The sequence below is a fragment of the Zonotrichia albicollis genome, chromosome 6 (genome assembly GCF_047830755.1).
Source record: "Zonotrichia albicollis isolate bZonAlb1 chromosome 6, bZonAlb1.hap1, whole genome shotgun sequence".
Classification (NCBI taxonomy): domain Eukaryota; kingdom Metazoa; phylum Chordata; class Aves; order Passeriformes; family Passerellidae; genus Zonotrichia; species Zonotrichia albicollis.
Window position 1 is genome coordinate 37,967,706 of NC_133824.1, and position 25,768 is coordinate 37,993,473.

At 45.3% G+C, this 25,768-nt stretch overlaps 2 protein-coding genes and 1 long non-coding RNA gene across 4 annotated transcripts in view; 2 read left to right on the forward strand and 1 right to left on the reverse strand.

Annotated features, from left to right (window-relative positions):
- The window catches only part of HRAS (HRas proto-oncogene, GTPase), a 39,454-nt gene extending 35,392 nt beyond the window's left edge, over window positions 1-4,062 (reverse strand). The window contains exon 1 of the mRNA XM_005491614.4: window positions 3,925-4,062. The gene's annotated coding sequence lies outside the window, so the exon portion shown is untranslated. The remainder of the gene's footprint in view (window positions 1-3,924) is intronic.
- A 1,768-nt stretch (window positions 4,063-5,830) lies between these two features.
- On the forward strand, window positions 5,831-21,067 carry LOC102070551 (uncharacterized). The gene is made up of 4 exons (XR_012580846.1): window positions 5,831-6,234; window positions 7,098-7,154; window positions 16,230-16,285; window positions 19,767-21,067. It is a non-coding gene; the product is annotated as an uncharacterized LOC102070551 (long non-coding RNA).
- A 2,970-nt stretch (window positions 21,068-24,037) lies between these two features.
- LRRC56 (leucine rich repeat containing 56) overlaps window positions 24,038-25,768 on the forward strand; it is a 48,097-nt gene continuing 46,366 nt past the window's right edge. For both annotated transcript variants that reach the window (XR_012580847.1, XM_074543260.1), the window contains exon 1: window positions 24,038-24,175. The gene's annotated coding sequence lies outside the window, so the exon portion shown is untranslated. The remainder of the gene's footprint in view (window positions 24,176-25,768) is intronic.

Genomic DNA, 25,768 nt, shown 5'->3' on the forward strand with positions numbered 1-25,768 from the left:
AGAGCAAATTTCCTCTCCTGCAAGACAAGGTTTTCTATTCCTTTCATTGTTTTTGAATCATCCTCCCCATCCCTAGATATCATCCAGGGGTAAAAAAAACCCCAAACAACCAAACAAAGTCTTCTTTATAATAGAAATGTCATTTCTTAAGAGACTTTCCTTTTTGTATACTAGATCAAAGTTGAATATTGTGACTGCTCAGTCATGCACTATAACCTGCATAATGACCTGTTTACCTCTTGCCACCTACCCTCATCAACCTGAATTTCATACAGACTCTGCAAGTAATAGGTAAACCAGAAAAGGTCCAAGCACCCGTTCCTTTTGCCCTGCTGAAAGGCACCTCCTGCCTGTAAACCCAGTGGGGAGGAAGGATGATGCCAGGAGGAAAGGCAAACTGCCTGGCAGGAAGGCTGGGTTTGGTCAGACGGCAGATGGAAGCAGGTTGCATACAGACACACAACCAGGGAACAACACAAGAGCTGCCATTTGATCCTGGTTGCTTTCTTAAGATACAAAGTCAAATTCACTTCTGAAAGAGCCATAAGGAGAACACAAGCAAAAATGACAGCTGGAGAAAACCTCCAGAACTGCAGGAACACCCTTCCTGCAACAGCCAGAAAACGTGGGGAGAGGCAGAGAAGCATTACCACCAAGCAAACATCTTCATACTCAGACACAGTCTGGGTTCAGTTTTACATTTTTATGGGTTTAAAGACATACCAGATTTAGATGAGCTGACTGTGAAGTGCTCCATAAAAAACTCCACCAGGAAGGCAGAGAAAAAGAAGAAAAAAGGCTAATTTAGACTCAAAAAGCATGGAAAGAGAGCTTCAAGAAAGAGACAGAAGAAACAATGGAAGGAAAACCGTGACACAAAAGAGATAAATGAAACAGATACCAGGGACAGTTCAGGAAAAGATCAACCATGCAAAAATGGAATGAAAACTGGAAGAGAAAGATAGGAGAACAAGGAACATGCCATGACAGATCAGCTGAACAGCAGTTGACAAATAGATCATTAATTTAATCTCATCTGTATTTGTCAAATAATTTGTTTGATTAAGACTATTTTGTGGTCTTCAGCCAGGTATAGAGCTGATCAAATATCATGTCAATAATGTTATTAGATTAATACAAGTAAAATTCAAATACATTCAACATTTTTATCTGCTGCTCAATAAGTTCTGGTTCTAAGTTTACAGTTCAAAAATGCTGAAATAGAAAGCTGGGGATAAATTACAATTAAAGATTACTTGAAGCACAACATTTGGCTTTTCCTAGACTGACAAAAATACAGTATACTGTATAACTCATCTTGAGAGACAGAAGAGAATCACCACCCTCGCACAAGGAATCCTTCTCTATAGGCAGTACTTTTTGTCTTGACTTTATTTTGTTGAATGTTTTCCCCAGTTTTTCTACTCCATAAAGGTTTTTCACCTCAAGAAAATCTGGTGAGCTCCAAGGGCAGCCTCATAGAAAGGTAAATTTGGGGTGCACTGGTAGCAGGAGGGAAGGCAGTGGGAGCCATATCCAGCCTGGAAGTAAATGCTTATGTTTGAGCTGAGCTTTTCTCCTCTTAAACGGAAGTCAGGTAAAAGATGAACAAGGATGTCTCAGGATCTGTACTCTCACAGGGAAAAGTCTCCCACATTATCAGCAGCCTTTTCCAAACCTCCCTGGGAGAACCAGGTGGGGAAAAAAGGTCACTTGGCATTTTTTCAGCCTGTTTTTATCTCCCTCCCCCAAGACAATAGCAAGGTCCCCTTGAGACTCGTCAGACCATGGGGTGAAAGCCATCAAAGGCAGGGCATCTCCACACACGTGGTGGCAGGGCTGCCAGGGAGCCCTGGGGAGCAGAACCAGGCTCAGGAGGAAACCGTGGCCATGGCTTTCTAGGCTGACATCAGAGGAACACGAGGCTACTCCCACTGCTGTTCTACCTTCACCACTGAATCAAACTCACCACAGGAGAGAACCACAACAAGGGCAACTCCCTGGGGCCGGAAAAGTGTCCCTCAGGTCATATGTCCTGTTTAAATATCTCAGCAATATCCCAAACTGAGATAATTACTGCTAATTACAAGATCATTTTAATGTAAACATGAAGGGTATTACCACGCACACTTCATCTCTTTTTAATGAAAAGAAGTAAGAGGTTCGCTGAGATAAAAAAAAAGACATGCTGACAGCTCCCACCCAAAAGCAGACTTTTCTGCAGTGATAACACCCATCAGCTTCCAGACCCTCCGAGAAGACTGAACAGGGAAATCAATCAACATCAGCCTCCCCAGTGCTGAAATGAAGCAGTTGGCACATTATTAATCACACAGGAAAGACATTTTATGAGGAGAAAGAAAGCACCAGACACACAGAGGGGTGATACACATGGATTCAGACATGGCTGTCTTAAAAACACTTGGGGAAATCACACAAATCACCAGCTGTAGAATTAAAATACTTCAGAGCCGTGAAGGATGAACATACCAGCAATTCTGACTACAGCAACTCTTTAGCTGAGCACACACCAAACCTCATGTGTTTACCTCCATTCAAAACCAGTTCCTGCTCCAAGCTGCACATCCTACCCATGCCAACCAGACTGAAGTACACCTTGACACAGCCTCACTAGGAGTTCGTACCCCTTCTGCATTTCAAAGACCTACCCAGGAGCAACTTGCATATCACAGGCTACAACAGATATGACCATCCAACTTAGGACACTGGAATATCAATGGCTTGACTTGCCATGCAATGACTTAACAAGCCATTCCTGCTGCACAGTCCTGTTTCCAGCTGTCCTAAGCATTTCTCCAGCAGCTCCAGAGTTCACCAGTCCACTCTGACTTCTCATCATCTCTTTTGTCTCCAGGCTCTCTCCACTGCTTGAGGTAATTTTTAAACACATTCCCACTCAGGACCTGTATGGGCCAAGCGAGCTATCAGAAGCACCTTCACGTGGGGTGAAGATGATGCAGCCGCGGACTCCGCGACACCCTTTGCAGGGCAGCAGGGCGCAGGAAGCCTCGGCACGCCGCAGAGCCCCGGCGGCGAGCGTCCCTAGGAGGGAGGGAGGAAGGGAGGGAGAGGAGGGAGGTGTCACCAGCTCCGCAGAGCCGCATGCTCACAGAACGGGGGACCTCGCTCCCTTGCTCGCAGCTGCACACAAATACCTGCGCCTCCGCCACCTGCCTGCCCCCTCCGCGCCTCGCACCGGGCCTGGCACCGCCATGGAGCTGGCCTCGCCCGGGGGGTGTCAGAGCCCAGCAGGCATCTGCTTTGGCAAAGAGTGGGGAGTCCGGGACTCCCCCTTTGAAGCATCACAGGAGCAGTGTGAGGGATGCAAGGGGATGAGGGAACACGGGTGCAGTAGGCTGCAAACTGGGGGCGCGAATAAGAGGAGGGGAACACGGCTGCAGCTAAGGGACACGGAAGGGAGCGGGACGGCAAGGGAGGGAAGGAAAAAGGGCTGCAGCTTGGGAGGAGGAGGAGTGCACAGTGGGTGCAGAAGGAGGGCAGGGGCTGGAGGGCAGAGAGCAGGGAGGGCAAAGGGGGTACAGAAGCTGCCGCTCGGTGGTACCCCACCACCCTCCCACCCCGGCGGCCTGCCGGGGCTCGGGTCGGCAGGCAGCGCCCAGGCAGCAGAGTCATGGCGCGGCCAGGCGAGCAGGTGGGTGGCCGCCACCGCCCCCAGCACCCCGGGCCCTTTTCACCGCCACCCCGGGCACGGCGGGGACAGCCCGAGCACGGTGGGAGTACGAACTTGGCGGCGGTGGCGGGGGGGGGGCAGGAACAGCCCCGCTAACAGGTGGCGGCGGCGCTGCCGACCCGTCCCCGCCGAGCCGGTGGGCGCTGCCCCTGTGCGACGGCGCGTCCCACCCACCGCGACCCAGCGCCAGCCCGCTCCCGGCGGTCACTCACCGGCTCGCCCACCCCGCCGGGCGGGATGCGCGTCCTGGAGAGCGGAGCGCGGAAGTTTAAAGCTGGGTAACAGTATTCGCTTTTGCCCTTCCAATGTAGGAAAACCCAAACTAGACGAGGCGCCCCCCCAGGCGGGCGAAACCCCGCTCCGCTCCTCCCCGCCGGGGGCTTCAGCCGCGCGTCGGCCCGGCGGCGAGGGGAAGTTTCCACCGCGGTGGTGGAGGCGCCCCCGGCGTGCCGCACCCGCCCCGCATTGGCACGGGGCGCCGGGGCGCTGTGCCGCCGCCGCGCCCGGACAATGTGCGTGCGGGGAGAGCGGGAGCGGAGCGGGAGCGCGCCCCGCCGGCGGCCGCGGCACACGCCCAGCCCGCGCCCCGCCCTCCCGCCGCTCGGCGCCCGCCCGCCGCCCCTGATTGGCGGCCCCCGCCGCCTCCGCCCTCCGGGTGGGCCACGCCGCCTGTCAGTCACTGCCACCGCCCGCCCGCCGCGGCCCGGCCGCGGGGCGGTCCCTGGGGCGGCGGCGGCTGCGGGGGGGGGCCGGGCGCTGCCTCGCTCCGGCGGGTGACCCCTGCTGCCTCCGCGCCCCGGGAGCCGCCGGGATCGCGTGCTTTCCCCGCCGGGACTCGTCTGCGCTACCCGGCCCGCGGCCGGCCCTCCGCAGGAGCGCCCCGCACCCGAGGGGAGGGGAAGGCCTGGCGGCCGCCGCTCCCGCAGCCCGCCCTTCCCCGCGGGACTGCCCGGGGCTGCGCTGCCTTTGTCGGCGCCCCACGGAGGCGTTCTGGGGAGGAGGACCGGAGCCCCCTGAAATGTAGCGTTGGTTGTCGGTTACGGTCCTGCCTGATAACGCGATGCGCTAAACTCGGCTCACAGGGTGCATTTATCTGGCGCCTGGAAATGCCTAGAAAAATAGATGACTCCAAATTATTCAAGTGCAATTAAGGCCACAAAGGAAAGACACCTGAATTGGCTCTGTGTAAGGCAGATGGGGTTCACTTAGGCTTAGCAGCAGAGATATGCACCGTCTGAGCAGAATTACTGCAATTTCAGATGAAGGTCCAAGCGTGTCGAAAGGCTCTCGTCTGATCCTATTTGGGTGCCACAAGGAGCACCGCTGAAGCAGAGCTAGTAAATATTGATGGACTCAAGCTTCATGTCCTGAAATCGGGTCTGTCAATGCAGGGCTTCCCATTCTGTCACAGTACACCCGACATTTTCTACTCTGGACACTGTTTTTTCTGCTCTGGGCACTGTGATTCCCCTATTACTATTTGTAAACTGGATATAGTGGATTGCATAGTCACTGTATTTTCCAGCGGCTTGCAGAAGCAATCAAGCTTTGATGCAGAATACGATGCTAAATAAAGTACACACTCCTGGTACTGGAAAAGCACTGTTCTCTCTGACATATGTTTCAAGCACACTTTCACAATTTATTGTTTCCATTAGAAAAGTATCTAGTAATCTGAAAATCGATCTAAAAACCATTGTTCTAGATACTATGCTTGACACATAATAAAAAGAAAGCTCATGCCCTGCAGAGCTTGTATCAAGAGCAGATTAAACACATTCTAAGGATACCCATAGAGAGAGTTGTGCAGGTTTTCTCAGGTCTCACAAACGTGTTGCACCAGCACAAACAAACCTGCCAGAGCACTTTTCCAAAAACCAGCACGCAAATAGACAGGTCCAAACAAAAAGGCTGAAGCTTTTAACCTACCTTGAAACTCTTCCCTTGCTTCTAACAAGCCCTCCTGACTCTGAGCGAGCTCTGGGTTGTGCGGGGAGGCGAGGGCCGCAGCCGAGGGAGAGGCAGCATCGCTGCCGAGCGAGCCGAGGGCAGAGCGGCGCACACACACACACACACTCACACTCACACTCACACTCACACACAAAGGTGAGGGGCTGCTCCGCAGGCCGCCACACGCACGCACCGTGCGCCGCCTCTCCGGGCTACCTGTCTCGTCTTGTAGCCGTGTCTAACGAGCAGCCAGGGTACTGGAGCATGCAGGAGCCTCGCTTTTTGAAGCACCCTGAAAACAGGCTTCTCTTTTTTGGTACCTAGGTGGCCCAGAAGAACTTGTCAGGAAGCAAGCGCCAAACTGGTAGTAAAAAGACACAGCTATGGGGGAACCTCAGTTTCATGCTTCCTGGGCTTCTCAGTGTCCTAAAAGAACCAAGAAAGACCAGAGGAGGAGACTGAAACTGCCTCTCTCTTGCTCATTCTTCAGTGCCAGATCACATCAGGCTGTAAGATACCTGAGGACTATTTGTTTGCAGACTGCTGGAAGACAGAGACGGAATCACCTATTGGTGAGTCACAACCCCACAATGGCTGAGGGGTGATGGCACAGACTTGCAAAGACACAGAGAGTGATAATAGCTTAAAAGTGTCTTCTTACCCCTTCTACTTTTTGATAAAAAAGCAAAATACTGGGACTAGATCCTCAGTTGTGGCAAAGCAAAGTAACTCCATGCTTTTATCAGAGCATGGATTTACACTTTCTGAGGTCATAGCCCATTCTATTTGTAAAAAATTGTTGTTCCTGAGCAGATTATTCCTTTCTTTCTCCAAATTTGAGTTTAATTCTTGGAAAATGTCTGGATTGCAGTGCTCTAACTGTTGTGAGCCTTGCTTGACAGGAAAGGAAGGCTAACCAAGTACTGGGTCCACTGGCATGCAGGGCAATGAAAAGGAAAGTGAGAGTATCTTAGGTCCTTACTGCCACAGTAAAACTCAAAAACAAAATGCGCAGTGGAGTTGAAATACCTTCAATTCCCATTCCTTCAATTTTTCATGATTGTTTTCACCAAAATGTACACAGCTTGCAGCTGGAAGGCCATAACTCATCGACATGCTTATCCTGTCATGGCTTTTTGTACCAACACACTAAATTCAGTCTGTGAAGGTACATTACTGATTTTTGTAGGTACTGTGACCCAAAATTAACTCCTTGATATTTTCACCCCCGCTTTCACTTCTGTGAGAGGGGAATTGTAGACAAGACATAAACTTAGCTGTCCACTGTGTGACATGCAGACATGCCAAGAGCTTAGTGAGTAACTGAACTTCCTCATCAGCTACAGATCAAAGCTACATTTTTAAAATTGGAGGTTTTTTGGAGTGTTTTTTTACTAGAAACACCTAAGTTGAATTATTCTTTCTTTCTCCCTAGTAAAAAACTCAAAAGAACATGAAAAAGTCTTCTTGTGATCATCAAAATCATCAGCAGGTAGGTAACAGTAGGTAACAGTAATTTTGTAGCTTCACAAGGATACATACTTAAATACATCCAGATATCCACTATATATTTTTTATATACTGGAAGGTTTATTAGTTCTCAGCAGACAGAGGGAGTAGATTAGTGGTGTCAATTGCTATTGTTGTTTTGGGTCTCCTGTTGTCACTATATCTACAAGTTCACCTATTTTAATCATGCAGTTTGCTTTCTGGTTCTTTCCATGGCATTTGAGCTCACCCTAATCTGTTTTTCTGAATGCATGCTTTTTCTGTGTGACTGAAACTTTACTGGAAAGTGTTTGCAAGGAAGGCTCTGTCATTGTGCTCCCTCTGACAATGTCTCTGACAGCATACTGAGAAAAGCAGAGATCTCTGTGAGTTTTGCTTCCCCATTGCACTATATTCTTCATGATTTTTTAATTTAATCCTCCTGAAGATACACTAGACTCAAGAAACATGCAAGTCCTTTTCTCATACTGGGATGTTTTCTTGCCCATCTCTCCCTGAGCTTAGAGAGTGAGTAGGGTCATGGCAGAAAGCAAAATTATAAGTAATCAACTTTTAAAAATTTCTATCTTTCTAGGGAATGCAAATTGTTTCTTTGTAGTATCTGACAGAGTAACACAAGTAACTTATCATGGCAACCAGCATTTGGAACAGAAAAAATTATATCATTACAAGGTGCTTTGTTACTATAACAGGGAAAGAAGCTGAGACCTTATCAGTTTAGTTCACTTGTGTGTCATGCATCATCTAGGTAGCAGAACCTGTCAGTAGAAGTTTGTGTTCAATTTGGTGCAAGTCATCTGCCTTGTGAGCCTATCTGATACTTGGATCAAAGCTGAAATGCAGTCAGAAGGAAAGAAGGAAGTGTTCAGAAGAATTGAAACAAGGCTGGATTCTCAGAAACACAAAGACAAATCCATTTCCTCCAAGCTGATGCAACTCTGAAGATGCCAGTAAGGGATGAACCAATTCTGAAATTAATTTGGCTTGCATTCTCTGACAGTCTCCATTATTTTACTGTCCTTCTTTATTCTTTTTTAAGTGAAGTAAGTCAAACCCATTCTCTTTACAGGGATGCTTCTGGGAAGGACAGACTCATTTCCACTCAGCTTGCTTGGGTTAGTAAGTGAATGTAGAAATGGCAAAGGGAATCAGCTGAGGGCAGAGAGGGGAAACTGTCACAGTTACCACTTTGAGAGGAAATAAAAGCTGAGTTTATTAGCTCAGAGGAGGACAGTTTTGAAAACTGTTGTTTGTGCACAGAGGCCAGCAGAACTATCCTGTGCTGAGGATAGGCTCATTTATAGACCTGAAGTGGATCTAGGGTATGCTTTACTCTGGAGCTGGAAAGGATGTCTTCTGTGTGACAGATTTGAAAAGTGAAGGAAAAGCTGAAAGTTTCTTAATACCTTGACTACTGATTTGAGCCACAAGTAACATAGCTCCAACTGTGTGATGGACTGAAGTGTATGCTTCCACTTCTATTTTAAAAACACTCTCTCCCAGTTAAAATTTATGCTGTTCATTCACTAGTGCTAATGCTTGAGAAACAGTGGCCGGCTTTCTGAGCTGCCTGGGGCCTAGCTGAATGCACAGGTAAAATTCTTGTGACTCATGGACAATTCTCTTCTAGCTTCCTGGTGAGGTTGTAGAGAAAATGCTGCTAGATAACAAACCCTGACAATAGCATGACTTGGAAAGAAGCCTTTGAAAATAAACTCTTAAAGTATCAGATGAATCTATGTGAGATGCAAAGCTAGAGTTCACTCTTGACACTGAATTCTTGTACTGTGAGTGACTGACTATAAAAAGACTTGGGAAAAATCTGAGTCTCCTGCAACACAAAGAAACCTTGAGATAAATGAAAGTCATCTCAAAGGAACCAAGCTAAAACTGTTCAACACTATAATTTAACACAGTTTCCTAGAGACTGGGAAAAGTCAGTGGGCTTATCCTTAGTGCACGTTGTACCAAGAGACATCACAAGTGTTAAATGCCACAAGTGTGTACTGTCATCTCAAGGGCCTGAGAATCTTGGAGATACTTAAGATTTGGAAGCAGCAGTCCAACTGCAAAGGGTTTTTAAGACTGACACTGAACTGGAAAGATCTCCTGGAATAATCAATTAACAAAAGAAAACACTGAATTAGTTAATCAGTCCTCAATAAATCAACAAAATCTTCCTCTATATAATCTCCAAAGGCACGGCATTGCTTCAGATGACTCAAGCAGTGAATGGGACCACTTTGGTTTTAATCCCTAAAATAATGGCATAAATATTGGATTAAATTCTACTTAATAATTGTGCTCAGGTTTCTTTCAACCAAATAATTTGAAATGCTGCAGAAGGTTTTTGTTGAGCAGAGCAAAGTCGTCACTTCTGGAGTGTTATCTGATCCAGGACAAGATCTTTCTTATGATGGATTTCCTTTTTGAAGTAAACAAGGCAGCATCTTGCCAAGTGCCTGGCTCAAGCCCCACCAAAACTCGAGAGAGAAAAGATTTCTGTTGACTGAAATAAATTTTGCTAACAGTTGGATTTGGTCAATTTTGAACTGAGAATAGAAACTTGCAGAGATGATGCTCTGGAATCGCAGAAATGAAAGACTTTGTAATCAGAGCTTGGAAGTGGAAGGAGATTTATGTTCCATAGTTTAAAAATACAGACAGCTGCTGATTCCTTTTTTTGCTATTAAAAACCCCACAACCCAAACACACACACACACAAGACATAATTCAGAGACTGGTCATTTCCCAGTCAGACTCCTTCTAGAGACACTGTGGGAATGAAAGGCTATCATATCTCCCTAGATGTGGTATGCAATACTTGGTAACATGAGCCCCTCCCCTGAGTGGATAATGGGATGGTTGGGCTTCAGATTTTGCTGTGTGGGGTGAGCAGGGGGAGAGATGAGATAAGGGTTTGATCTCTGGGTATTTACAAGCAGAGTGGCTTTCTACAGGTGCCTGACAATTTCAGTCTGATCTGAAGCACACTGCCCTCTGCAGTGTCCCGATTGTTCCTGGGGTGTTTGCTTAAGCCCCCAGCAAATGTCCTTTTTGGCTATTTGTGCTTTTTCCAGGGAGTTGTAGCTGATCATGTTCCGAATCTGGAGCCTGAGACACTTAGAAACGACACTGATTCTTTCAAGAAATGCCCAAACTCATCAAAAGTTGCCAGGGTTGGTGAGGTCCTGTGTCTCCTTCCACCCTCTGCTGTGCCTGCCAGCATAGATCAGCAAGGGTCAGCTACAGTAGGAGGCCTGGTAATGCAGAAATCTGCAAGTTGGGAGCAACACTGATTTTCCTGGCAGTGGCTTGCTGGCATATGTACAGGAGCTTTTGTTAGCTGTCAGCCTGAATGGAATGTCAATCATTCCCTTGGAGCCTGATCTTCAGATCACTGCACTTTTGGGCTTTTGCCTTCGTCTTCATAGAGCAGTAACTCAGGTCTGTAGAAGCTGGAAGCCTTATTTTTTGTTAAGAAGCCCTTGTGATATTTAGTCCCCATGTGTTTTTTTTTTTCAAACTCTACAGAAAAGTTTGAACCCTTTGCAACTGATATGCTACCAGTTTTTTTAATGGGACAGTTTGGATCACTTACCATGCTCTGGGTCATCTGTCACTTTTGCTGGCAGGAGCCAGATTTCCAGAGTGGAAGTGGGATGAGTTGCTAAGGAATGTGTTGTGCTCTATATCATTTCTGCATTCACTGATGTGCAACAGATTTATCTGTGTAGTTCAAGGCCTCTCTGTACCAGATGAGTTTGTATTGAAATCTCAGACCGTCCCACATGTTCTCCTGGAGAAGACACAAAGATTATTGGTATTCTTTTTAAAATACTCTTCTTCTTCATCAGCTAATGCTGATTTTCTTCTCCTCAGCATCAAAGAACAATTGCTAACTACATCTCTTTCTTGCAGAAATTTCAAAGCAGTGTTGCACAGCATGATTCAGCCATGCACACATGGTAGAACTAGACAGAATTAAAGACATTTGTGTTTATCCAGTTAAACTACTGGTTCCTTTTCCTTTGACTGTTTTTAATATACTGGCCACACATTGTCTCTAACCCTACCATGCAGCCCTCCTTCTCATCATCATGAGCCTTCTCATCATGCTGAGCCTTCTCTTCTGTTAATTCCCTGACTAAATTCTGGTTTTCCTTCTACTGTGAGGAGATGCCCTGAGCCTTGGTTCCTATTTATGCAAGAAAGTAAAGCTGATGTAAAGCAGAAATACATTACAATACAGTACAATACAATACAATACATCAGACTGGAGAGGAGGACAGAATCCAGCCTTCCCAGCATCTCTCTGCTTCTTAGTGCTCTTAACACACCAGTGTATGCTCTATTCCTACCCAACCTTAGTAAAGCTTGCTCATCTGGTCCCTTTCCATTATGGACAGGTGTTTTCCTCTGTGGCAGCCTCTTCCTGATGCTCTTGTGCAGCATTTCCAGCTCCCCCTCCATCCCTCTCTGTGATTTCCTCAAACACATGCTGCTGCAGTAACCAAGTCCATAGGTGACCTCAGCCTTGAGGTTATTTATAGCAGAGGTAGACACTGTCCTGCAGTGCAGCTGCTCATTGGCAGAGCTAAAGATCCTGAGTTATGGAGCTCCCTGGGAGTTTATGGTGGTAGCAGTATTCCCACATCAAGTGAGATCCAGGTTAGATACTGAAAGGTTTCCTTGGCAGTGAGGCTCTGCTCTTGTGTCACTATCCTGTCTAGGCTGTCCTGAGAAATCCCTAGTAAAGGTGAGGGCACAGTCCTCCCACACAAATGCCTTCAAGAGCAGCACAGGGCTAGAAGTCATCCCTTCAGTCAGAGACATGACAGAGTTGACCTCACCAGGGTATTTCTGCACCTATTTCACACAGATTCTCTTTTTGCTGGCAGTTACCCCTTTTCTTATTACAGAACTTTCCCACACTGAAGCCATAAAGTTGACTATAGCATCTTGGTGGTTTTGTCTGCAGTTTGCTCATCCCCTTTCCTCTGCTGCTTCTCCATCAGGGAAGGTGAAAAACAGAAGAGGACCTGCAGTCACTTGCATCTTGCAGGACTGGTGCATGTCCATTTCATGTTCCTAGGTAACTTTTCAGGCAGACGTTCATGAGCTCAGCAGTGGTGTGACTCTGTGTGTGTGTGTGTGTGTGTGTGTGTGTGTGTGTGTGCAAATCACCCAGATACTCTCTGAGGGTTTTCAGGGGGCCAGTGCTAACCATTTCAGAAGTCAGACCTCCTACAACATTCCTAAGCTGAGATGCCCAAAGCAATGTATTGCAAATTTCTTCTGTGGTTTCAGATTCACAACTTTGTATTTCCTATTTTCAGTCAGCAGACTTCACTTGGGGAAATACTGAGGTTAGCATACGAAAACACTGATCACAAATGTTACATGAATCCAAGTGATTGATGGAATTTCAGCCATTGGCTATCATAGCCTGTGTTAATCTCCAGATGTTGTATTAACACTGGGTGATTTCCCAGTTCTTGTTAGCAGTATGCTTTGATGGGAGTAGAAGGTTTTACCTGTACTTTCCCTTCAGTGAGCTGTTTAATCATTGGAGCTTACTAGCAGTGGGATCTGGGGGGGCTTAGGTGATCACAAAGTGAATTTAGAGTAAAGCAATACCTCCCTCTGGCTTCTCTGGGACGGTGAACAGGAGAGGGAATGGGTTCAGAACTGCTCCCTTTCCTCTTTTAAGCAGCACTGGTGCTCCAGTGAGGACTAAGCAGGAAGCTGCTGCCTTCTTAGTCAAGATCTTCCTGGTTTTCAGGAGCACACGCAGACTGGCTCTCCTGCAGATCAGCACATGCCAGTGAACTTGTTGTAGCATGTTTAGCTGCACATTCTTGTTGGCTTACTGAGGTCTGATCCAAAGCTTACTGCAGATACAGGGAGGGTTCACGTACTTCTTCAGTGGCCTTTGGTCTACTCTGTGGAGGCAAAATTACAGCTGTGATAGATACATGGGTGAGTGAACCCTCCATTACCACCACATTTCACTCTGAGGAGATGGGAAAAGGGATTCTGCAGCCCGACCTTGTGCATCCCAGAGCAGTAAAAGCAACATGAATCCTACTTAATAAGTAATTCAAAAGCACTTTCTGGTTTGTGAATCATCTGCATCCCAGACTTTCTGAGACTCTTGGGTAATGAGACAAGAACAGTGCAGCTTCTGTAGTCATTTCTACCTGCTCACTGGGCTGCTAGCCTGCTCTGGCCCTAATTTTGAGCTGTTCCTTTAAACTACTCTCTGCAACTAAGCAATTCTCATCTAGAGATCTCAGACATGAAGTAATCCTCCCAGCTTTTCTATTAAAAAAGCCAACTACCATTAAACCTGTTTTACAGGTGGGTAGGCTGAGCTCCAGTCTGCCTGAGATCACAAAGTGTTATTTAGGGCCAAACTGCCTGGTCTGACACATTGCTGCAGCAGGGATGACCACTTTTTTTAGAGGAAGAGAGTGCCCAGGTGGAGGCAGGGCTAGCCTCTGTGTATGTGCTTTGCACATGACTGTGAAGCACATAAAGCTCACTGGCTGCATGGCAGGAATCCAGGTGTCCCTTGGATGAAGATGCACGTGTAGGGTAAACTAAAACACCGTGCTGGGCTCTGTGTGCTGAGCCATCCGGCAGGTGGGAATGCACAGCTCTGCCTGATTGCTTATGCCTGAGTCACCTCCTTCAGCATTTGCCACTGCCCAGCATGTTAGCATGCTGCCTGCTGGATAATAAATGACTTCATCTGCTGCAGCAGTGAGGATACTATTAAAAATTAACCCCGGGAAATGGTCCCACATATTTTTTTCATTCAGACGCAGACAAGGGGGAAGAGGAGAGTTGAAATGGGATTTGCAGAAAAGGCAAGTGGTGAGTTTTTAGTAATGAGGATGGTACAGACTTCAGTTTAATCACTGCAGTTGTTGGTAATCGATGATCAAAATTCAGAGGGCTTAAGGCACTTGATGAAGTTAAAAGCAGTGCAGGTAGAAAAGACTCAGTAGGCATATTGCAGAGGAGGTCAAAGAATGGGATAAATGGGGATTACTGTGCTGACATATAATTTATGACCTGTTTGCAGAAATAAATTAATTCATCACGTGGATGATATTACCTCTTTTAAGGAATGATGCTATCTGATTTCATCTGTAGATGAAACACTCAGTTTTGGTTTATGCATTGCATGCTTTTCTCATAGTAGCACACTTAGAACCACACCTTACCTATTGCAGCATGCAGAGTATATTTACAGAAGTGAAGGATTTGTATTAAATGTCTCAGGAAACAGTGCAACTGACAGACAGATATTTCATTTTCTTGGCTTCTCTTGCCTCCAGCACCCACACAGTATCCATCAAATTGTCTGGAGTCAAATCCTCACAGGCTGCATTTGAGGCTTGGGCAAGGAGCCAGCCTGGTTTAGAGAGCAAAGTCCTGTCTGTCCGCACGCACTTCCCACTGTCTGTGTGCTGCAGTCTGGAGCAGGGGAGCTCAGTCTAAGGTTCAACAAAAAAATACCCCTTTAACTCCCTTTGCATTGTTCCAAGAAAGGGATTTGGTGTGAAGCCTGCAGACACATGTATTGATGATTCCATTGTTGACACAAAAATTGCACCTTGTTCTGAGCCATCATTCAGCTGGCTTTGGTACAGCAGCAAGCAGCACATCCCATCCTGAGGGATGTCCCAGCTCTTTGAGCTGCTCCCTTCATAGATAGTTGGTACCTATAGATGGTCTGGATTGCAGCACAACCTGTAATGCCAGGTGCACTCACTGTGCAAGCAGTTCTGCTCTCTGGCTGGCATGCTTTTTTCCAGAAGCATATTGTGCCTGTTGATTTCATAAATGTACTGTGATAGGACAGCACCTGTCCAAGGGCCAAGATGAGGTCTGCATGTTTGTCCTGAGTCATCTGCTCATCTCCACATGGCAGAGGTATTTTAAAATGTTGGGCTTAAGCAACATTTCCTGCTGCAGCAGGAAAAATTATATAAAGTTCCTTCATAGACAGTGTTAAAAATTTGCTGGATGAAAAGTACTCAGATATTGCTATGTCCAAATTGGAGACAATTCCTACTGTAAGATCTTTCCTTATCTGTGATATTTACAGAACCATGGTTGAAATATTCCTCAGGCTAATTCCTTTATTTATTGTCTCTCTTTTCTCTCTCCATCCAGACAGGGCTTTGTCATCAGCCCTAATCCCTGGTACCTACATACAGCACTTGCTGCAGCCAAACACTGCTGGAGCAAGGATTTTATTGTAATGATTACTGACCAGGAATTATCACAACAGTTGTCATCAACACAACACCTATTTATAAACATGGTCTTTATGGGGCTTTTGGAAAGCCCAATAGCTTAGGGTTAGTTTGGCACCTCTTTGTAGAGTAGATGGTGCACGTTGAAATCACTTCCTTTAACGTCAATAGATTTGAATCACACCCATGGTGGGGTTATTATTTCCCTCCCCTTCACCCCCATGCCCCCCAGGTCTCTATATTTCACTTTCCAGGTTGCCAAGGGCTGTGTGTGTTGCTCATGTGTTGTGAAGTGAGTATCTGAAAGAAGAAAGAAGTGACCCGTGCAAACAGCTGTAGGCATATGTCCAGCTGCCCAATTCTCTAGAAAAGGAAACTGTGATCTACGCCTGGAAAATCTGCTTCCACAAGCCAGGAGTTAACCAGTAAACAAAGACTATATAGTTGTGTCCTAGACACTTGTGTTCCCACTGGCTTTTAAGGAGAACGAGAAGGAAATTATATTTTTAATAGCAGCTCAACTTGCAACTTGATCTGTTACTGCAGGGAGAAATCAACTGATAACTTAGATATTAGCCAGCTGCCAGTGTTTGGTATGCAAGGTTACTTGGAATGGTCTGTTTTAGTACAACCACAGCATGGCATAGGAAGCGGCCATTGTAGGGCAGGACAAGGGAAGCTTGTGTGCCTTCCAAGGAAGATGGGTTCTGCCAGTGGTGATGTGTCAGGAGTTGTTGGGGGATACACATTTCACTTTGTCAAAAGTCCATCTCTGTTTCTAACAGTGGGAAAATCCAGGAATGAAAGGTCTTTCCTTGGACTGTGAAGGAAGTGAATGAAGGTAAGTCACAGTACTATAGGAGCTTCATGGCTCCTAAAAATAACAGTAGTTTGTGGACATGGGAGGATTCCCATTCTAAATTTCTGTCTTCTTCTGAAGGGATTTGTTCAGCCATATGCCCATGACCCAGCTCAGGCACCAGGAGTTTCTGTTCAACCAATATTAGGGTTAACCCAGGGTCTCTTCTAAGGTGTTTCAAGAAAAGAGGATGGAGTGTTTAGCCAAATGGGCAGGCATTCAGGCCAAAGAGCAGTGATAAAGTGCAGGTTTTCATGGCCAAAGAGCTGGCCCACAAACGCAACTGGAGTCCCCTGTGGAAGACAACATGCCATGGTCACTGCCATGTACTGTCACTACACAGTGGGGCTGCTGACAGATCCAACCTTAAAAAGGCTGTTAAGCAAGGCTTTTGGGGTAGGTGTGAGATTTCTGTGGACTGGGATGTGTTTTATGGTTTTCAGTACTTGGAAACACTACCTGAACATCTGTCTGGGTCCCAGCCAGCATGCTGAGTTAGGTAATAAAGCTGAATTTTTACTGAAACTTTTAGACAGTGCATAAAACATACAGAAACATACCAATAATACATCTTTTCTCATCACTATTCTAACTTAGCCACTGGAATGTAAGTACACAGTCCTTTTTCTAAGCACACATTATGCAGAATCAGAGCCAAAGCTCTAAAGAGAGTGCCTAGAAATCAGGTCTCTCCTGTCATTTTGGGGACAGGGAAACATTCTTCATTCTCCATGAGGATGGGATTCTTCCTAGTAGTCTAGAGGAAGTTATACATGGTAATGACCCAAATATAGATGAATCCCAAGGCTTTCCAAAGAGGCTGTCCATGGAAAAGGCAACCTGAGCTGCTTAAATTCTAGGGAAAATCCCAGTATGGTATGGTGGTGTGTTGCATCACTTTTTATTCCTGTGCAGTATTTGCTGAACTTGACTCCAAGCTGCCTGCAGCAGCAGCAGATGTGTAGGGTCAAAGGTTCCTTTGACAGAGCAGAGAGGACCATTGTTGCCTTTGCTCAGTTCGTTCACTGATGCTGAGCCAGAAGGAAGCACAAATCACCTCGTAGACTGTGGAGCTGAAACAACCCTGGTGTTGGGCAGGGCACCTAAGGCAAAAGGGGGACTTTGGCTCTTAGAGTGTTAGGACAGGGAGCCGTGTCTTCAGGCTGCAGGTGCTGGCCCTAGGATTACTTGGGTGAGCACAGGGATGCACAGGGTATACAGCGTTTGTTCCAGACTGCAAAACTGCTTGGCCCCATTTATCTACCTGCTGATCTCCTCCCTCCACATCTGCAGACTGCTCTCCAGCCACCTTATTTCCTGCCCTGCAGGATGGGGATTTGTTGAGGACTTTTGCCAGAGCTGTTGTCTGTAGCGTGGCTCACAGTGGTGCTGTTGCTGTGATGGCTGAAAGCCCCAGTGTACATGAGTTGCATTCAGAGTAAGCTTTGAACTGTGCAAAGTGCATGCAAACTAGGGGTGTAATGGCACGCAAACTGGTGCTTTGACCTGATTAAATTTTTTTAAAGCCCCAATTTCTCCACTCCTTCACATCATATGTTGTCACACTGATGGGAAGTGAAAATAACAACCCCTTTCTGATTCAGTAACATTTTATGGTGGCTTTGCATTGGCACCAAAAGCAAGTACACATTGGAAAGCTGCCGTTTCCCCTGTCTGAAGACAGCTAGATGAATTTCACTGCTAAATCCTGCTTGGAAAAACAAACCTAAAAAGTGCAGTGAGGCCACAGGTTCCTTTATACTGCAGCAAGCGATGAAAAAGAACAAATGTTGTTCCTGAAAAACTGTGGAGGAAGAGTCACTGACTATCACTCCTTTCCAACATCAATTCATTTTCCCCTTACTTTAATGTTGAAAACAAAGTTGTAACTCAATCATTGACCATGGAATTGATCCCAGAAGAAATGCAAGGACCACCAATAATGTGGTCCAGGTGTGGATTATAAATATCATCAGGAAGAGACATTCTGTGTCCCAGGGGCGTTAATCCTGCAGCCAGTGCTCTTCCTTTTATATTTTAAAGTCTGTAATTTTTAAGGCTTCTCAGCAAGACTTTCTCTTGCAGAGGAATCCTACCACAACAAGCACAGTGATACAGCTAAACTGAATGAAGCCCTGTAGTGGTACTACAGTTGTAACAACATGGGATTTATACCTACCAATTCTTCGATAAAAATTACCATCTGGCAGTTGCAGAGAAGCTTTGGATTTGTCCCATACCATGGGACAGGATACCATACACTGGAAAAGCACATGTGTGCAGACAGCATCTTTGAGCTTTCCAAAACCAGGAAATAGTTTGACCCAAAAGAAACTGAGAAAGTTAGAGGGCCTTGAACAGAGGCACAAAATAATAATAACTTCTACACAGGGATTTCAAGTCACCATTTATTCATCTGGAGCCAGGAATTAAATAAACAAGGGAGTATAAGCATGTTTTTCTGGCTCTCGGTATTTTTTTCAGATAAGAAGCTTTTGTTTCCTTTTCCCTGTAAAAATGTAAAGGGAGAAAAATATTACATTTATTAATTTATTTACAACTTTTCATTATGCTTTAGGTAGAAATAGGAAATAAGCCCTTCTGGAATTAGGCAGTCCTGGTTCAGTGGCTCAAATATTAATACATTGCCCTATCTCACCTTTGCTACCCCATGTCCTTCATCCCAATCAATCATCTTGACTGCACAGTAATGTAACTACCTCTGAGTAGAATCTCTTGGTCATGAACCAGAATCTGCTTTTCTAAAGCAATAGCACAAAGGAAGGAAAGATCCCTCTGGTGTGGCATCTGCACAGGGTATTGCTTTAAAGTAAGTGGGATTCTGCCAGAGATCTTCCCTCCCAGCAGAGCGGAGTCAGGATTTAAGCTAAAGAGATATCCCAATGCAATTGAAGCCTGTCTTAAGCTCACCTTTCCCCTAAGAGACCCTACACCAGGACAAGGTACCACTTGGTGTTTTTATTGCCTTCTAGTACCCCAGAAATTTACCAAGCCAAGGAGGGTGTTCACTTTCCTTGAGCGAGCCTGCAGCAGTGAGAGGAGACAGGTTCTGTCCCTCAGCAGTGGCTCAGGACCTCAGAAGTGTGTGGTCACCTTCAAAGGCCACACACAGTTTCTGTGTCACTTTGGTGACATCAGTAGTTTGGTTCACTTCTTTATAGAAGCAAGGGCAACATAAAACTATGGATGCCCATCTTTCAGTGTGAGTTCAAATACTCTATAAAAACTGTTATCAAAAGTTTTTCCAGGTCTAGTTCAGTTTGAAAAGATACAGCTTTGTATAAAATGCCAAATGTTTTCTGATGAAGCTTTCCTTTCTGATTGCAGTTTATGAATTCAAATAAGCCTGTGAAAAGGAGCAAAAACAAATGCCCAGATTCATTGAATCAGAGAAGATGTTTTATTAACTGAATTCTCTCATTGCCCTTTCTTTTCATGCCAGGTGCAGTAACAGAAAAATAAATTCAATTTGCAGACTCCTGTCATCCTCCGGATCTTTGGATCAGTCTCTCAGCCTCATTCATTGCTTCTGAGGATGAACTTCTCAACACCTGCTGTGGTCGAAACTGTTCTTACATCATCTCCTGAACACAGTGACTTCAATCACGTGAAACCATGAGGTTAATGCCACAGTCGAGACTTCAAAGCTGTTTCTGCAGACCTGAGCTGATTTTTTTTTTGAAAATGCTACAGTAGCTGCTAGTTCTTAACCAGCAGAAGAATTACCAAAGCTGGCAGTGTTCTGCTTATCATGCAATACAAGAAGATGGGAAAATTTTCTAGCAGAACTGCAATCTGGGTGAGGGTGGCAGTACTGTAGGCTGAGTTCTCCACTTAATATCAGATTAGTTTTGATTTTTGTCTTTTTGTATAAAATGGAGATGAATATCCTTGTTCTGTATTACCTACTTGAATCAGATGACCTTTAAAAGGCCCCTTCCAACTCAAACTATTCTATGATTCTATGAAATTGTTAGTTGTGCTAGAAAAGGGATTCTCACAAGAAAAAAGGTGATTACAGGGCTTACTAATGAGGGTGAGAGATGAGGCTACAGGGGGAACCTTCTTTTGAGAGACACTTTGAACAATCTTTCAGAAGGGGGGAGATTCTGATACATGTCTAAATGAGTCTGGGTTATGTGCAATAGCAGAAAACTTTCCTCTGACCAGAAAGTTCCCTCTGGTTCTGTGTTTCTGAGTTGTAGGACAATGAAATTCTTAAATGTTAATTATGCAAGTAGCAACAGTGATTATCTATTGATCAATAATATTAATTATGGACCGAATTGAATGGATGTTGCTTGTGACTGAATAAAACCAGAAGAAACAGACAAATCTCTTCTTGTAAAATAAGACTCCCAAAGGAAAAGGAAGTTTATCTAGGCTTGGCTTTCAGAGGAGGCTTCACCCAATTCCTGTTCATTTGGGTAGGACCAGTGGAATTAATCCAGAGTAACACATATTTTGGAGTTCCTGTGAAGGTGAGATCAGAAGCAGGTCCACTGTCTCCAGGTAGGTCCAAGGTATGCTAATTGTCAATACTAGGATTCTAAAACTTTCTTGGATAAACTGAAACATTACTTTTCTTTCCTATAAAGCTTCATGAATGTACAACATGGTTCCTGCATAGACATCACATCAGCTTCACAGTTATTAATTTACAGATTTCTCGCTGACCTTAGCTCAGCTCTGGGAATGGTGCCAGCACAATTACAGTAACTCTGAATAAAGAGACATAAAGCTTCTGTATCCACTCTGAAATTGTGCCAGAATTTTCTCTTCCTCAGTGATGGAAAGATGCATTTCTTCAATTGGTTTCAAATAGTTCAGACTGTGTTGGCCATAAGTAGATTATTTCTAGCAAAATAAGAAAAATAAGAAAATTGCCATGCAGATGTGTGCATACACAATACAATACATGTGATCCACAGATAATATTTGGGAAGAGTGTCCCAAGAAGGTGTATGTTGGGAAACTGAGTCAAGGTGATTTGAGCTAGTTACCTGGGAAAAAAACAGCAGAGTTGGGAATAAAATTCCAGGGGCAGATGCTTGATTCAGTATTGTTTTCACTGAATCACTCTACCTTCCTGGAGCACGTCAAGGCCCATTGCCTTCCTTCCTGTGAAGATGGGCAGCTGGATTGCAATGACAGCAGGTGGAGCTGAGTGTGCTCATCATCTTGGAAAAATCAGTCCCCTGGTGATTCTCCCTGATGTTAATTGACCGTCAGACCCTGCAAGAGGGGAGTCAACACATTTCCTGACCTATGGTTTAAGTGTTTTCCAAACCCTAGAGTAAATTGAATGTAGTTATAGAGGAAATGCTGATGCAATTCACCAGCAGCTGCTGCCCTCCCACATCCTCACTAAGAAGGTGTGAGGGGGTGAATTGCATGCAAGCAGTGTAGTCAAAACCCCAGCAGCTACTACGTGGCCGGCAGGACTCTGCCTTCCCTCCAGACCTCTTGCCTTTCTGCCCCTGAGAGAAACACTGCTAAGGGCTGTTGTTGAGAAAATGCTGGGGGCCATCCTGAAGGTAAAGCCCTGAAAAAGCAGGCTTTTCCTGTGGGACCACTGAGCACCTCAGAGGATGTGGTAGGAATCACATCTTCCTAGGTGCCTGATGTACGAATCCTATATTGAAATGTGGAAATGTAGGTGTCTTCTGTGAGTGAGAATGGTAAGAGCTGCCCTCTTGCACTGAGGTGCTTAATGATGTCACCAACAAAAGTTGAACCACATCTGTTGGATCCAGATTATTACAAACTTCATTCTCACGTGTCTAATCTTTTGACATTTCTGGTCTGGAAATTTACTCTTTCAGTCTGTTTGGGTTTTAGTTGGTTGTTTGGGGGGTTTTCTTTGTTGGTTTTTTTTTTTTTTTTTTTTTTTTTTTTAATGCAAAATCATTTGGTGAAACCAGCCTTGTTATCTACCACAAGCTGCATTTTTTGCACACACTACAGCAGTGTGGGATCACCTTTGTGAATGATGATGTCGTTATTCATCGGCCGGCAAAGGTTTTGGATGTTGTGAGGAACAGAGATGTCCACAGAGATGATCATTTCAGCCGTGTGATCACAGGTCACCCAAGTCCCACACAGGGCCTGCTGCTTTTCCCGTCCCGTTCCTGTCCTCAGTTCCGTGCTCACCCCTGCTCCCCCGATTTTGCTCCCGCTCTTTGCCTCGCCGCTTTTCCCACTGCATGCGCGCTGCTCTGCTGCTCCCAGCCCTGAACCCTTCCTGCCTCGGGAGGCTCTCAGGCTCTCCTCCTCCTCCTCCCGGCGCGGGCAGCGGGCGGGGCCGCTGCGAAGGGAGGATGGATGGACTGACGGACGGACGGATGGATGGGCGGGCCCGGGGGCCGCTCCAGGTGCCGGGGCCGCGGCGTTGCCGGGCGACGGGCGGCCGCTGTCGCTCCCTCCCCGCTGCTCTCCCGTTCTCCCCGCGGCCCCGGCACGGCCGGCAGGTAGGAACCGGCCTGTGGGGAGAGAGGGTGGGAGCCCGGAGGGGTCTGTGTGTGTGGGGGCGTGGGCCTGGGGCTGGGCTCCCCTCCTTTCCCAGGGCTTGTGCACCGCGGTTGAGGGGCGTTGGGAAAAGGCCGTTGTGTGGGACACACGGCCCGGGGCGGGACACGCAGGCTGGAGCGGGACACACGGCCCGGGGCGGGACACCTCCCATGCTTCCCAGAGTTTGAAAACCCCACCAAGGCATGTGCATCACTGTAGCAATCCAGCCTATGTGCAGGTGGAAAGCACCTGAGGTCTGAGACTGAAAGTCTCTGTTTATGTTCTGGTAGATGGAACAGCGTGTTTGAATTTTGTGTTTTGGTGGAGCTCTGAGGAGAACGAAGTTAATGAATAAATAATCCTGGGCAGGTGTAAGTTGTAGAAGTATCCCCAGGTGTTTCACACTGAGAGGGTGTGCTCCTCCATGGTGCCCCCTCAGCTGCGCTTGAGGGGCTGAAGAGCCTTGCCAGTGCCAAAGTTACGGCTTTAAAGTTCCTTCAGCTTCTTGCAGAAAGGGCTCAGGTATGGTCCCTGCCCTGCTCATGACCCCTCTGTGGTATGGAAAATTATTTCTGTCAGCAAGAAACTCTCTTTGCCCCTCATAGGTTTTAGCAGTCAGTAATTAGTTAATTGGATACGTTCAGCTCTCCCTTTGTCTTGTCTGTGAGGCCTGTGCTCTCCTGGCTCTGCACCTGTCTCATATAGCTATTGATTCCTGATAGAAATGTTCCTGCTCACCTATTATTTTCCATTTTGACTGCTTTTACATGGCAATATTTTCTGGTAACTGATACAGCGAAAGTATGCTAAATATTGACATTAAACTTTTATCCCCTGCTACCCCAGTGGCTATGTTTTCTCTAACACAGAATCAACTTACTCCTACCAGAAAATCAGTGTTCCTTTTGATCAGTAAAAAGCTTCTTTTTCCCCAACTATGTAGATCCTTCTCTATCAAGTCCTTCACCTTCTCATGGTCTCTTTGGGAACTTTAATGAGTTATGCTTTCATTAAGCTCTTCTAAGCTCTACTGCTTCGTGTCCTGTTCCACTTTTAAGCCCTATTGAGCATGGACTTCTGCTGCTACAGTGAATAAAGTACTTCTCTTTATTAATTGCTAAGTGCTCAGACTCTCTTGGGTTTGTTTTGTTGTTTTGTTTTTTGTTGTCTTGAAGATTGTGTTCTTACTATTGTTTTAGCAGGACATGGTACAATTAAATAACACTATGAGCACCTGTCAGTCAAGATAAATGAAGATAAACAGCTGTGACTACTAAATTAAAATCTCTGTAGGAGAGGAATGGGAAATGATGCAGAACAGCAGTGGCATTGGAAGAAAAGGTAAAGTAATTTAAAATGTACAAATTACTGAAAATGTTTCAGAACCTTTTAAAATTACTCTCCCATTTAATGGTATTACTTTTCTTCATGTTATTTTGTCTGGTTTCGACTTGCCTAAAATTGTGAATTAAATGTACAGTGTTCAGGCATGTCTGATCTCAGAGTTGCTGGCATTAACAGGTTTTGTTGTGGAGGTTTTTTTGTTGTGGTGATTTTTTTTCTGGACTTTGTGATCTCTCTCTTGGCTTTAACACTGAGAATGACAATGCTCCTGTAGGTCTGACCTCTCAAGGGATTGATAGATGGGCACACCTTCCAGTGGGCAGCTCAGTTTGTTGGTTGTACACTGCTGTTAGTAAAAGAACAGGCTCTGCCCATGGCCTGGGATGCCATCAGCCTGTTCTTCCACAATTCAAGGGACCTGATCCCACATAAAGCAGGATGCAGATTCCATGTGAAACCAGATGTGAGTTTAGCATTGGACTGGAATGATTTTATTGATGATGATGATGATGCAGGTGCTTTTCTAACTGAAGTTCCTTAGGGGACACTGTTAAAGAAATCACATTTATCCTCAGTGTTTGTAGTAGTATAAAAGTGCTGCAAAATAGTAACGTTATGTAACATATCATAAATTTGGGATTGCTACATTTGTCACTAATGGGAATGGATTAATATTTGTTTGTTAGAAACTTTAAAGAGGTTACTTTTTTAAACAGGAAAATTAATGAGCTTTTCACACAAATTATTTAGAGATATCTGCATGATTTTCATTTACTATTCTAATGGTTACTGGTTTTATACCTTCTATGGAGTCACATGTGGGCTTGAAAAAAAATTGGAAGTAAAGCCTATTTTATATCAGTAGGGCCACAATTCCAATTACTATACAAATCAGAAAACCAGATTTCCCATGGCAGATGCAATAAGTACTACTGTGTCTGTATTAAGGGGAAAAGATTGTGGACTCTAGCTAGTTCACAGAAACGTTATCTGATATTTAAAAAAAACCAGAGAGCACACCTTTCTTTGACTACAGCTTCTCACATCTGGAAGCAATATTCAAAGTATAGCAAGCTGGCTGTTTATCTTGCATATTTTACATCTTTCATTTTAAATTATTTTTTAGAATGGAGTTCTAAATCTACCTTGGTTTCCCTTTTTTTTTTTTCCAACGTTCCTATGTGGTGATTTGGCATGGTTGTGCTTTATTTTAATGGAGTACCCACCCAAGTTCAAAGTGAGGGAAAGAAAGATATTTAGAATGAAGGGGCTTAAGTAAATTATTGATATTCAGGAAAGAGCATTTAGCTATTGTGTTTGTTATCTGAAAATAGAATCTTGCAGCTGGTCAAACAGACTGTTAAAAATGCTGAGAATAGGGGTTCAAAACAGTGGAGGTTCATGTATGGATATGTCTTTATGGCCATATCTTGAATTTTATGTGCAAAGCTGATCATCCTGGAGGATAAATGGCAGAACTGAAATTCTTTCCATTAAATGCTTTGGATAGAAGGGGAAATGAAATGAGGTGATGCAAAAGAAAGCTATAATTTAATGAATGGCATGGACAGTTGGATGTATCCTCCATAG